We start from the raw sequence: 13,637 nt of genomic DNA, 5'->3' as shown, positions 1-13,637 counted from the left end.
AATATAATAGCATGGAACAATCAAAAATTATAGATATGTTGGAGACATATCAGCATCCCCAAGCTTAATTCCTGCTCGTCCTCGAGTAGGTAAATGATAAAACAGAATTTTTGATGTGGAATGCTACCTAACATATTTATCCATGTAATTCTCTTTATTGTGGCAAGAATATTCAGATCCATAAGATTCAAGACAAAAGTTTAATATTGACATAAAAATAATAATACTTCAAGCATACTAACTAAGCAATCATGTCTTCTCAAAACAACATGGCCAACGAAAGTTGTCCCTACAAAATCATATAATCTGGCTATGCTCCATCTTCACCACACAAAATATTTAAATCATGCACAACCCCGATGACAAGCCAAGCAATTGTTTCATACTTTTGGTGTTCTCAAACTTTTCCAATCTTCACGCAATATATGAGCGTGAGCCATGGACATAGCACTATAGGTGGAATAGAATGGTGGTTGTGGAGAAGACAAAAAGGAGAAGATAGTCTAACATCAGCTAGGCGTATCAACGGGTTATGGAGACGCCCATCAATAGATATCAATGTGAGTGAGTAGGGATTGCCATGCAACGGATGCACTAGAGCTATAAATGTATGAAAGCTCAACAAAAGAAACTAGTGGGTGTGCATCCAACTCGCTTGCTCATGAAGACCTAGGGCGTTTTGAGGAAGCCCATCATTGGAATATACAAGCCAAGTTCTATAATGAAAATTTCCCACTAGTATATGAAAGTGACAACATAGGAGACTCTCTATCATGAAGATCATGGTGCTACTTTGAAGCACAAGTGTGGTAAAAGGATAGTAACATTGTCCCTTCTCTCTTTTTCTCTCATTTTTTTATTTGGGCCTTCTTTTTTAGGCCTCTTTTTTTATTTGGGCTTCTTTGGCCTCTTTTATTTATTTATTTTCGTCCGGAGTCTCATCCCGACTTGTGGGGGAATCATAATCTCCATCATCCTTTCCTCACTGGGACAGTGCTCTAATAATGATGATCATCACACTTTTACTTACAACTCAAGAAATACAACTCGATTCTTAGAACAAAATATGACTCTATATGAATGCCTCCGACGGTGTACCGGGATGTGCAATGATGCATGAGTGACATGTATGAAAGAATTATGAATGGTGGCTTTGCCACAAATACAATGTCAACTACATGATCATGCAAAGCAATATGACAATGATGGAGCGTGTCATAGTAACGGAACAGTGGAAAGTTGCTTGGCAATATATCTCGGAATGGCTATGGAAATGCCATAATAGGTAGGTATGGTGGCTGTTTTGAGGAAGGTATATGGTGGGTTTATGGTACTGGCGAAAGTTGCGCGGTACTAGAGAGGCTAGCAATGGTGGAAGGGTGAGAGTGCGTATAATCCATGGACTCAACATTAGTCATAAAGAACTCACATACTTATTGCAAAAATCTATTAGTTATCGAAACAAAGTATTACGCGCATGCTCCTAGGGGGATAGATTGGTAGGAAAAGACCATCGCTCGTCCCCGACCGCCACTCATAAGGAGGACAATCAATAAATAAATCATGCTCCGACTTCATCACATAACGGTTCACCATACGTGCATGCTATGGGAATCACAAACTTCAACACAAGTATCTGCCAAATTCACAACTACTCAACTAGCATGACTATAATATCACCATCTTCATATCTCAAAACAATCATCAAGTATCAAACTTCTCTTAGTATTCAATGCACTCTATATGAAAGTTTTTATTATATCCCTCTTGGATGCCCATCATATTAGGACTAGTTTCATAACCAAAGCGAACTACCATGCTGGTCTAAAGACTCTCAAAATGATATAAGTGAAGCATTAGAGTTCATCTATTTCTATATAATAAAACCACCACCGTGCTCTAAAAAGATACAAGTGAAGCACTAGAGCAAATGACAAACTACTCCGAAAGATATAAGTGAAGGTCAATGAGTAGTCGAATAATCATGCAACTATGTGAAGACTCTATAACATTTAAGAATTTCAGATCTTGGTATTTTATTCAAACAGCAAGCAAAACTAAATAAAATGAAATGACGCTCCAAGCAAAACACATATCATATGGCGAATAAAAATATAGCTCCAAGTAAAGTTACCGATGAACGAAGACGAAAGAGGGGATGCCTTCCGGGGCATCCCCAAGCTTAGGCTCTTGGTTGTCCTTGAATATTACCTTGGGGTGCCTTGGGCATCCCCAAGCTTAGGCTCTTTCCACTTCTTGTTCCATAGTCCATCGAATCTTTACCCAAAACTTGAAAACTTCACAACACAAAACTTAACAGAAAACTCGTGAGCTTCGTTAGCGAAAGAAAACAAAACACCACTTCAAGGTACTGTAATGAAATCATTCTTTATTTATATTGGTGTTAAACCTAATTTATTCCAACTTCTCTATGGTTTATAAATTCTTTTACTAGCCATAGATTCATTAAAATAAGCAAACAACACACGAAAAGCAGAATCTGTCAAAAACAGAACAGTCTGTAGTAATCTGTAACTAATGCAAACTTCTGGAACCCCAAAAATTCTAAAATAAATTGATGGACGTGAGGAATTTATATATTAGTCATCTGCAAAAAATAATTAACTAAATGCACTCTCCAATAAAAAATGGAAGCAATTCTCATGAGCGCTAAAGTTTCTGTTTTTTACAGCAAGATCAACAAGACTTTCCCCAAGTCTTCCCAAAGGTTCTACTTGGCACAAACACTAATTAAAAGCATAAAACCACATCTAAAAAGAGGCTAGATGAATTATTTATTACTAAACAGGAATTAAAATCAAGGAATAAAAATAATGTTCGGTTGCCTCCCAACAAGCGCTATCGTTTAACGCACCTACCTAGGCATGATGATTTCAATGATGCTCACATAAAAGATAAGAATTGTAACATAAAGAGAGCATCATGAAGAATATGACTAGCACATTTAAGCCTAACCCACTTCCTATGCATAGGGATTTTGTGAGCAAACAACTTGTGGGAACAAGAATCAACTTGCATAGGAAGGTAAAACAAGCATAACTTCAAAATTTTAAGCACATAGAGAGGAAACTTGATATTATTGCAATTCGTACAAGTATATATTCCTCCCTCATAATAATTTTCAGTAGCATCATGAATGAATTCAACAATATAACCATCAACTAAAGCATTATTTTCATGATCTACAAGCATAGAAGTTTTATTACTCTCCACACAAGCAAAATTCTTCTCATGAATAATAGTGGGAACAAAGTCAACAAAATAATTATCATGTGAGGCATAATCCAATTGAAAGCTAAAATCAAGATGACAAGTTTCATGGATATCATTATTCTTTATAGCATACAAGTCATCACAATAATCATCATAGATAGCAACTTTGTTCTGATAATCAATTGGAACCTCTTCCGGAATAGTGGATTCATCACTAAATAAAGTCATGACCTCTCCAAATCCACTTTCATCAATATAATCATCATAAATAGGAAGCATGCTTTCATCATAATAAATTTTCTCATCAAAACTTGGGGGACAAAAAATATCATTAGACATAGCTTCCCCAAGCTCATGGCTTTGCATATCATTAGCATCATGGATATTCAAGGAATTCATACTAAGAACATTGCAATCATGCTCATCATTCAAATATTTAGTGCCAAACATTTTAATGCATTCTTCTTCTAACACTTTGGCACAATTTTCCTTTCCATCATACTCATGAGGCAAACTTACTTCCATTTTTTCGTAGTTTTCTTTTATAAACTAAACTAGTGCTAAAACAAGAAAAAAAGATTTGATTGCAAGATCTAAAGATATACCTTCAAGCGCTAACCTCCCCGGCAACGGCGCCAGAAAAGAGCTTGATGTCTACTACACAACCTTCTTCTTGTAGAAGTTGCTGGGCCTCCAAGTGCAGAGGTGTGTAGGACAGTAGAAACTTTCCCTCAAGTGGATGACCTAAGGTTTATCAATCCGTAGGAGGCGTAGGATGAAGATGGCCTCTCTCAAGCAACCCTGCAACCAAATAACAAAGAGTCTCTTGTGTCCCCAACACACCCAATACAATGGTAAATTGTATAGGTGCACTAGTTCGGCGAAGAGATGGTAATACAAGTGGTATATGGATGGTAGATATAGGTTTTTGTAATCTGAAAATATAAAAACAGCAAGGTAACTAATGATAAAAGTGAGTGTAAACGGTATTGCAATGCTAGGAAACAAGGCCTAGGGTTCATACTTTCACTAGTGTAAGTCCTCTCAACAATAATAAGATAATTGGATCACATAACTATCCCTCAACATGCAACAAAGAGTCACTCCAAAGTCACTAATAACGGAGAACAAACGAAGAGATTATGGTAGGGTACGAAACCACCTCAAAGTTATTCTTTCCAATCAATCCATTGGGCTATTCCTATAAGTGTCACAAACAGCCCTAGAGTTCGTACTAGAATAACACCTTAAGACACAAATCAACCAAAAATCTAATGTCACCTAGATACTCCAATGTGACCTCAAGTGTCCGTGGGTATGATTATACGATATGCATCACACAATCTCAAATTCATCTATTCAACCAACACATAGGACCTCAAAGAGTGCCCCAAAGTTTCTACCGGAGAATCATGACGAAAACGTGTGCCAACCCCTATGCATAGGTTCATGGGCGGAACTTGCAAGTTGGTCACCAAAACAAACATCATGTGAATCACATGATATCCCATTGTCACCACATATACGCATGGAAAGACATACATCAAGTGTTCTCAAATCTTTAAAGACTCAATCCGATAAGATAACTTCAAAGGGGAAACTCAATCCATTACAAGAGAGTAGAGGGGGAGAAACAGCATAAGATCCAACTATAATAGCAAAGCTCGCGATACATCAAGGTCGTGCCAAATCAAGAACACGAGAGAGAGATCAAACACATAGCTACTGGTACATACCCTCAGCCCCGAGGGAGAACTACTCCCTCCTCGTCATGGAGAGCACCGGGATGATGAAGATGGCCACCGGAGAGGGATTGCCCCCTCCGGCAGGGTGCCGGAACGGGTCTAGATTGGCTTTCGGTGGCTACGGAGGCTTCTGGCTGCGGAACTCCCAATCTATTGTGCTCCCCGGTCGTTTTAGGGTATATGGAGATATATAGGAGGAAGAAGTGCATCAGGGGGGCCACGAGGGGCCCACGAGGGTGGAGGGTGCGCCCAGGGGGTGGGCGCCTCCCTGCCTCGTGGCTTCCTCGTTGAACCCCTGACGTGCACTCCAAGTCTTCTGGGCTTCTTCTGATCCAAAAATAAGTTCCGTGAAGTTTCAGGTCAATTGGGCTCCGTTTGATTTTCCTTTTCTACGATATTCTAAAACAAGGAAAAAAACAGAAACTGGCACTGGGCTCTGGGTTAATAGGTTAGTCCCAAAAATAATATAAAAGTGCATAATAAAGCCCATAAACATCCAAAGTTGATAATATAATAGCATGGAACAATCAAAAATTATAGATACGTTGGAGACGTATCAGATCGATACCCATTTTTCGCATTGTATCCTGATAGAGCAGGTTCAGGCTGTTGCCGCCGTCCATAAGGACTCGAGTGAGGTGAAATCCGTCAATGATGGGGTCTAGGACCAGTGCGGTGGATCCGCCATGACGGATACTAGTGGGGTGGTCCCTATGATCAAAGGTGATCGGACAAGCGGACCATGGGTTGAACTTTGGGGCGACGGGCTCCATCGCATAGACGTCCGTCAGTGCACGCTTCCGCTCCCCCTTGGGAATGTGGGTTGCATATATCATGTTCACCATCTTCACTTGTGGGGGGAACCCCTTCTGTCCTCCCGTGTTCGGCGGTCGGGGCTCCTCCTTGTCATCACTATGCAGCCCCTTGTCCTTGTTTTCGGCATTTAACTTGTTGGCCTGCTTGAACACCCAGCATTCTCTGTTGGTGTGATTGGCTGGCTTGTCGGGGCTGCCGTGGATTTGACACGAGCGATCCAGTATGCAATCCAAACTGGACGGAGCCGGAGTACTTCTTTTAAATGGCTTTTTCCGCTGACCGGATCTAGAGCCTCTGAATCCGGCATTGACTGTCGTATCATCGTTGTTATCACCGTTGTTGCGGCGCTTTGGTCTGTTACAACGTGGTCTGCCGTTGGCATCTTTGGTATCCGAAGTGCCTGGATTCCTTGATGTGTTGTTGCTGCGAGCCAGCCAGCTATCCATGCCCGCGCAAAAGCGGGTCATGAGTGTCGTGAGGGCTGCCATAGACTTCGGCTTCTCCTGGCCGAGGTGGCGGGCAAGCCACTCGTCGCGGATGTTATGCTTGAATGCCGCTAGGGCCTCTGCCTCCAGACAGTCGACAGTCAGGAACCGTGTCCAGAATTGTCTGGCCGATTCCCCTGGTTGCTGAGTTATATTGCTCAAGTCATCAGCATCTGGTGGTCGCACATAAGTGCCCTGGAAGTTATCAAGAATGCATCTTCCAAATCCTCCCAACCGCCGACGGAGTCTGCTGGCAAGCTATTCAGCCAATGCCGAGCTGGTCCTTTGAGTTTGAGTGGGAGGTACTTGATGGCATGTAGATCGTCACCGCGAGCCATGTGGATGTGAAGGAGGAAATCCTCAATCCATACAGCGGGGTCTGTTGTACCATCATACGATTCGATATTTATGGGTTTAAAACTCTCCGGGAATTCGTGATCCATAACTTCATCAGTGAAGCATAGGCGGTGTGCGGCGCCTCTGTGCCGGGCTATATCACGACGCAGTTCATATGAGTCTTGTCTGTTGTATTCGGCCCAGCCGGATTTACCTTTGGTGTATCTGGCGCGACGATCATCGTCCCGTGTTGGCGCGTGTGCCCTTGACCCGTATATTGACCTTGCAAGTTTTGCCCTGCTGTCCAATATGTCTCGCAGGTCCCGTGTGTTACCCCGGGCCTTGGTATTTTTGATTGAGTGGCGGCGGGGTGCAGGCTGAACTTCAGGCTGAAACGCCTCTCTGGCTCGGCCACATGGTGGCCGGTCAGCCGCATCGTACACTGGTGATGGAGGTTTCAATGCTTCCTCCTCGAGGTGAGGTAGCAACCTGCGTTTTGGGTAACTCTTGGAGGGGCGCTCGAGTTCGTATTCCTCGGCCGCAAGGACTTCGGTCCATCTGTCTGCTAGCAAGTCTTGATCAGCTTGAAGCTGTTGTTGCTTTTTCTTCAGACTATTTGCTGTGGCCATAAGCCGGCGCTTGAAGCGCTCCTGCTCGACGGGATCCTCAGGTATGATAAATTCTTCGTCGCCGAGGCTCACCTCATCTTCGGAGAGGGGCATGTAATTTTCATCTTCTGGTTCTCCATCTGCCGCCTGCTCAGGAGGGCTAGCGTGTTCATCTTCCTGCTCTACATCGTGCTGGAGGGGATTGTGGTTGTCTTCGGCACTATCTGGAGTGTTATTATCTCCTGTGCCGGTATCGCTACTTTTGCTGTGGCGGGACTTAGAGCGGCACAGCTGACGTCGGCGCTTGGGTTGCTTCTTGGAGGGGTTATCCTCCGCTGTCTCGTCGTCATTGCCTTCTTTGGGGGTGTCCACCATATATATATCATATAATGAGGTGGCGGTCCAGTGCCCTGTGGGCGGCGGTTCATGTTCGTCTCCTGCATCGTCGTCCATACCGTCGATGTCTTCGGAGTCGAAGTCGAGCATGTCGGTTAAATCGTCGACAGTGGTTACTAAGTGGGTGGTGGGTGGGCAGGGAATTTCTTCATTGTCCGCATCCCATTCTAGCCGGACATAGTTCGGCCAAGGTTCTCCTGATAAGGAGAGAGACCTTAATGAATTTAGCAGATCGCCGAAAGGTGAATGCTGAAAGATATCCGTGGAGGTGAACTCCATGATCGGCGCCCAGTCGGATTCGATAGGCATGGGTGCAGGCGGCTCGGAGTCCGTGGCCGGAGATGAATCCAGTGGTTCGGCGACACGGCTCTCGTAAGGGGTGAAGTCAGTATCCAGATCCATCGCCACTGAGAGTGCGGCCTCCATGGCGGGGTCTATCCCTCCGTCCTTGGATGGCGCAATTTGCTCCGGATTGAAAGCCAGAGTAGTTGCAGATGCGATCTCCCAAACACCATCCGACGCAGAGTTACGTCGTGCTCGTCGTGACTGTGCGGCGCACCTGACACAATCCCGAATCCGTCGAAGATCAAGTCTCCGCGGATGTTGGCAGTGTAGTTTAAAATTCCGAATCTGACCTAATGGCCAGGGGTGTAGCTCTCGATCTGCTCCAGATGGCCAAGCGAATTGGCCCACAATGCGAAGCCGCCGAATACAAACATCTGTCCGGGGAGGAAAACCTCACCCTGGACCGCATCGCTACTGATGATCGAAAGAGCCATCAAGCCTTACGGTGACGACATAGTGGAACTCTCAATGAAAGCACCAATGTCGGTGTCAAAACCAGCGGATCTCGGGTAGGGGGTTGATGTCTACTACACAACCTTCTTCTTGTACACGTTGTTGGGCCTCCAAGTGCAGAGGTTTGTAGGATAGTAGCAAATTTCCCTCAAGTGGATGACCTAAGGTTTATCAATCTGTAGGAGGCGTAGGATGAAGATGGTCTCTCTCAAGCAACCCTGCAACCAAATAACAAAGAGTCTCTTGTGTCCCCAACACACCCAATACAATGGTAAATTGTATAGGTGCACTAGTTCGGCGAAGAGATGGTGATACAAGTGCAATATGGATAGTAGATAATAGTTTTTGTAATCTGAAATAATAAAAACAGCAAGGTAGCAAGTGATAAAAGTGAGTGTAAACGGTATTGCAATGATAGGAAATAAGGCCTAGGGTTCATACTTTCGCTAGTGTAAGTTCTCTCAACAATAATAACATAGATAGATCATATAACGAGCCCTCAACATGCAACAAAGAGTCACTCCGAAGCCACTAATAGCGGAGAACAAACATAGAGATTATGGTAGGGTACGAAACCACCTCAAAGTTATTCTTTCAAATCAATCCGTTGGGCTATTCCTATAAGTGTCACAAACAACCTTGGAGTTTTTACTAGAATAACACCTTAAGATACAAATCAACCAAAACCCTAATGTCACCTAGATACTCCATTGTCACCTCAAGTATCCGTGGGCATGATTATACGATATGCATCACACAATCTCAGATTTATCCAACCAACATAAAAGTACTTCAAATAGTGCCCCAAAGTTTCTACCGGAGAATCAAGAACTTGTGCCAACCCCTATGCATAGGTTCATGGGCGGAACCCGCAAGTTGGTCACCAAAACATACATCAAGTGGCACGTGATATCCCATTGTCACCATAGATAAGCACGGCAAGACATACATCAAGTGTTCATAAAAGACTCAATCCGATAAGATAACTTCAAAGGGGAAACTCAATTCATCACAAGAGAGTAGAGGGGGAGAAGAAACATAAGATCCAACTACAATAGCAAAGCTTGGGATACATCAAGATCGTGCCATAGATGGAACACGAGAGAGAACACGAGAGAGAGAGATCAAACACATAGCTACTGGTACATACCCTCATCCCCAAGGGTGAACTACTCCCTCCTCGTCATGGATAGCGCCGGGATGATGAAGATGGCCACCGAAGATGGATCCCCCCTCCGGCAGGGTACCGGAAAGGGGTCCCGATTGGTTTTTCGTGGTTCTGGAGGCTTGCGGCGGCGGAACTCCCGATCTATCTTCTGTTCTGGAAGTTTTAGGGTACGACGGTATATATGCATGCAGGGAGAACGTCGGTGGAGCTACGGGGGCCCCACGAGGCAGGGGGCGCGCCCAGGAGGGAGGGCGCGCCCCCCACCCTCGTGAGCACCTCCCGTGTCTTCTGACGTGGGGTCCAAGTCCATCAGGTGGGTTTCCTTCCAAAAATAACTTCTCCAATTGATTTTGTTCCGTTTTGACTCCGTCTGATATTCCTTTTACTCGAAACACTGAAATAGGCATAAAACAGCAATTCTGGGCTGGGCCTCCGGTTAATAGGTTAGTCCCAAAAATAATATAAAAGTGGAAAATAAAGCCCAATATAGTCCAAAACAGTAGATATAGTAGCATGGAGCAATCAAAAATTATAGATACATTGGAGACGTATCAGGCATCCCCAAGCTTAATTCCTTCTCGTCCTCGAGTAGGTAAATGATAAAAAGAGAATTTTTGATGCGGAGTGATACTTTGGCATAATTTCAATGTAAATCTTCTTAATCATGGTATGAATATTCAGATCCGAAAGGTTCAAGACAAAAAGTTCATATTGACATAAAAAATGATAATACTTCAAGCATACTAATCAAACAATTATGTCATCTCAAAATAACATGGCCAAAGGAAGTTCATCCCTACAAAATCATATAGTTAGGCTATGCTTCTTTTTCGTCACACGAAGAAGTTCCCAACTTCTATACCCCCGATGACAAGCAAAGCAATTGTTTCATACTCAAATAATCTCAAACTTTTTCAACCTTCACGCAATACATGAGCGCGAGCCATGGACATAGCACTATGGGTGGTATAGAATATGATGATGGGGATTGTGTGGAGAAGACAAAAAAGGAGAAAGTCTCACATCAACGAGGCTAATCAATGAGCTATGGAGATGCCCATCAATTGATGTTAATGCAAGGAGTAGGGATTGCCATGCAACGGATGCACTAGAGCTAAGAATGCTCAACAAAAGAAAACTAGTGGGTGTGCATCCAACTTGCTTGCTCATGAAGACCTAGGGCATTTTGAGGAAGCCCGTTGTTGGAATATACAAGCCAAGTTCTATAATGAAAAATTCCCACTAGTATGAACAAGACAACTTATGAGACTCACTATATGAAAATCATGGTGCTACTTTGAAGCACAATATATGAGACTCACTACATGAAGAACAAGGTGCTACTTTGAAGCACAAGTGTGGAAAAAGAGATAGTAGCATTGCCCTTTTTATTTTCTCTTTTTTTGGGCCTTTCTTTTTTTCTTTTTGGCCTTTCTCTCTCTTTTTTTTGATTGGCCAATGCTCTAATAATGATGATCATCACACTTCTATTGATTACAACATAATGATTACAACTCGATACTAGAACAAGATATGACTCTATATGAATGCCTCCGGCGGTGTACCGGGATGGTGCAATGAATCAAGAGTGACATGTATGAAAAATAATGCATGGTGGCTTTGCCACAAATACGATGTCAACTACAAGGTCATGCAATGGCAATATGACAAAAGTAAAGCATGTCATGATGATGATGATGATGGAAGTTGCATGGCAATATATCTCGGAATGGCTACGGAAATGCCATGATAGGTAGGTATGGTGGCTGTTTTGAGGAAGATATAGGGAGGTTTATGTGTGAAAGAGCGTATCATATCACGGGGTTTGGATGCACCGGCAAAGTTTGCACCAACTCTCAATGTGAGAAAGGGCAATGCACGGTACCGAAGAGGCTAGCAAATGGCGGAAAGGTAAAAGTGCGTATAATCCATGGACTCAACATTAGTCAAAAGAACTCATATACTTATTACAAAAATTTAGAAGTCATCAAAAATCAAGTACTGCGCGCATGCTCCTAGGGGGATAGATTGGTAGGAAAAGACCATCGCTCGTCCCCGACCGCCACTCATAAGGATGCACAAGCCAGGTACACTTCATGCTTCAAATTTGTTACACAAATTTAACCATACGTGCATGCTACGGGACTTGCTAACTTCAACACAAGTATTTCTCAAATTCACAACTTCTCAACTAGCACGACTATGATATTATCACCTCCATATATCAAAACAATTATCAAGCATCAAACTTATCTTAGTATTCAACCCACTAAAAAGAAAGTTTCACATATCTTGAATACCAAGTATATTAATATTAAGAAAATTACCATGCTATTAACGACTCTCAAAATAATCTAAGTGAAGCATGAGAGATCAAGTTTCTTTAAAACAAACCACCACTGTGCTCTAAAAGATCTAAGTGAAGCACTAGAGCAAAAATTATCATGCTCAAAAAGATATAAGTGAAGCACATAGAGTATCCTAACAAATTTCAATTCATACATGGCTCTCTCAAAAGGTGTGTACAGCAAGGATGATTGTGGTAGACTAACAAGCAAAGACACAAATAATACAAGACGCTCCAAGCAAAACACATATCATGTGGTGAATAAAAATATAGCTCCAAGTAAATTACCGATGGAAGTGGACGAAAGAGGGGATGCCTTCCGGGGCATCCCCAAGCTTTGACTTTTTGGTGTCCTTGGATTATCTTGGGGGTGCCATGGGCATCCCCAAGCTTAGGCTCTTGCCACTCCTTGTTCCATAATCCACCAAAAGAATTCACCCAAAACTTGAAAACTTCACAACACAAAACTCAATAGAAATCTCGTGAGCTCCGTTAGAGAAAGAAAACAAAAGACTACTTTAAGGTAATGTAGTGAACTTGTTATTTATTTGTATTGGTGTTAAACCTACTGTATTCCAACTTCTCTATGGTTTATAAACTATTTTACTAGCCATAGATTCATCAAAATAAGCAAACAACACACGCAAAACAGAATCTGTCAAAAACAGAACAGTCTGTAGTAATCTGTTACTAATGCAAACTTCTGGAACCCAAAAAATTCTACCAAAATTAGAAGACCTGGGCAATTTGTTTATTGATCAGCAGCAATTGGAATGACTATTTTATCACGTTCTGGTGATTTTTAACAATTCAGGCACTGAGCGCAAAGATTCTGGAAATTACAGCAAGATCAAATAACTATCTTCCAATAAGATCTAATAGGTTTAACTTGGCACAAACACTAATTAAAAGATAAAACCACATCTAAACAGAATCTAGATGGATTATTTATTACTAAACAGAACCAAAAATCAAGAAACAAAAATAAAATTGGGTTGCCTCCCAACAAGCGCTTATAGTTTAATGCCCCTAGCTAGGCATTATGATTTCAATGATGCTCACATAAAAGATAAGAATTGAAACATAAAGAGAGCATCATGAAGAATATGACTAGCACATTTAAGTCTAACCCACTTCCTATGCATAGGGATTTTGTGAGCAAACAACTTATGAGAACAATAATCAACTAGCATAGGAGGGTAACACAAGCATAGCTTCAAAAATTTAAGCACATAGAGAGGAAACTTGATATTATTGCAATTCCTACAAGCATATGTTCCTCCCTCATAATAATTTTCAGTAGCATCATGAATGAATTCATCAATATAACCAGCACCTAAAGCATTCTTTTCATGATCTACTTGCATAGAAATTTTATTACTCTCCACATAAGCAAAATTCTTCTCATTCGGAATAGTAGTGGGAGCAAACTCAACAAAATAACTATCATATGATTGAAAATTAAGATCAAGATGACAAGTTTCATGGTTATCATTATTCTTTAAAGCATAAGTGTCATCACAATAATCACCATAGATAGGCGGCATGCTTTCATCATAGTAAATTTGCTCATCAAAGCTTGGGGGACAAAAAATATCATCTTCATCAAACATAGCTTCCCCAAGCTTGTGGCTTTGCATATCATTAGCATCATGGATATTCAAGGAATTCATACTAACAACATTGCAATCATGCTCATCATTC

This window comes from Triticum aestivum, chromosome 1A (genome assembly GCF_018294505.1).
Source record: "Triticum aestivum cultivar Chinese Spring chromosome 1A, IWGSC CS RefSeq v2.1, whole genome shotgun sequence".
Classification (NCBI taxonomy): Eukaryota; Viridiplantae; Streptophyta; class Magnoliopsida; order Poales; family Poaceae; genus Triticum; species Triticum aestivum.
Note: the sequence above shows the minus strand (reverse complement) of the source record.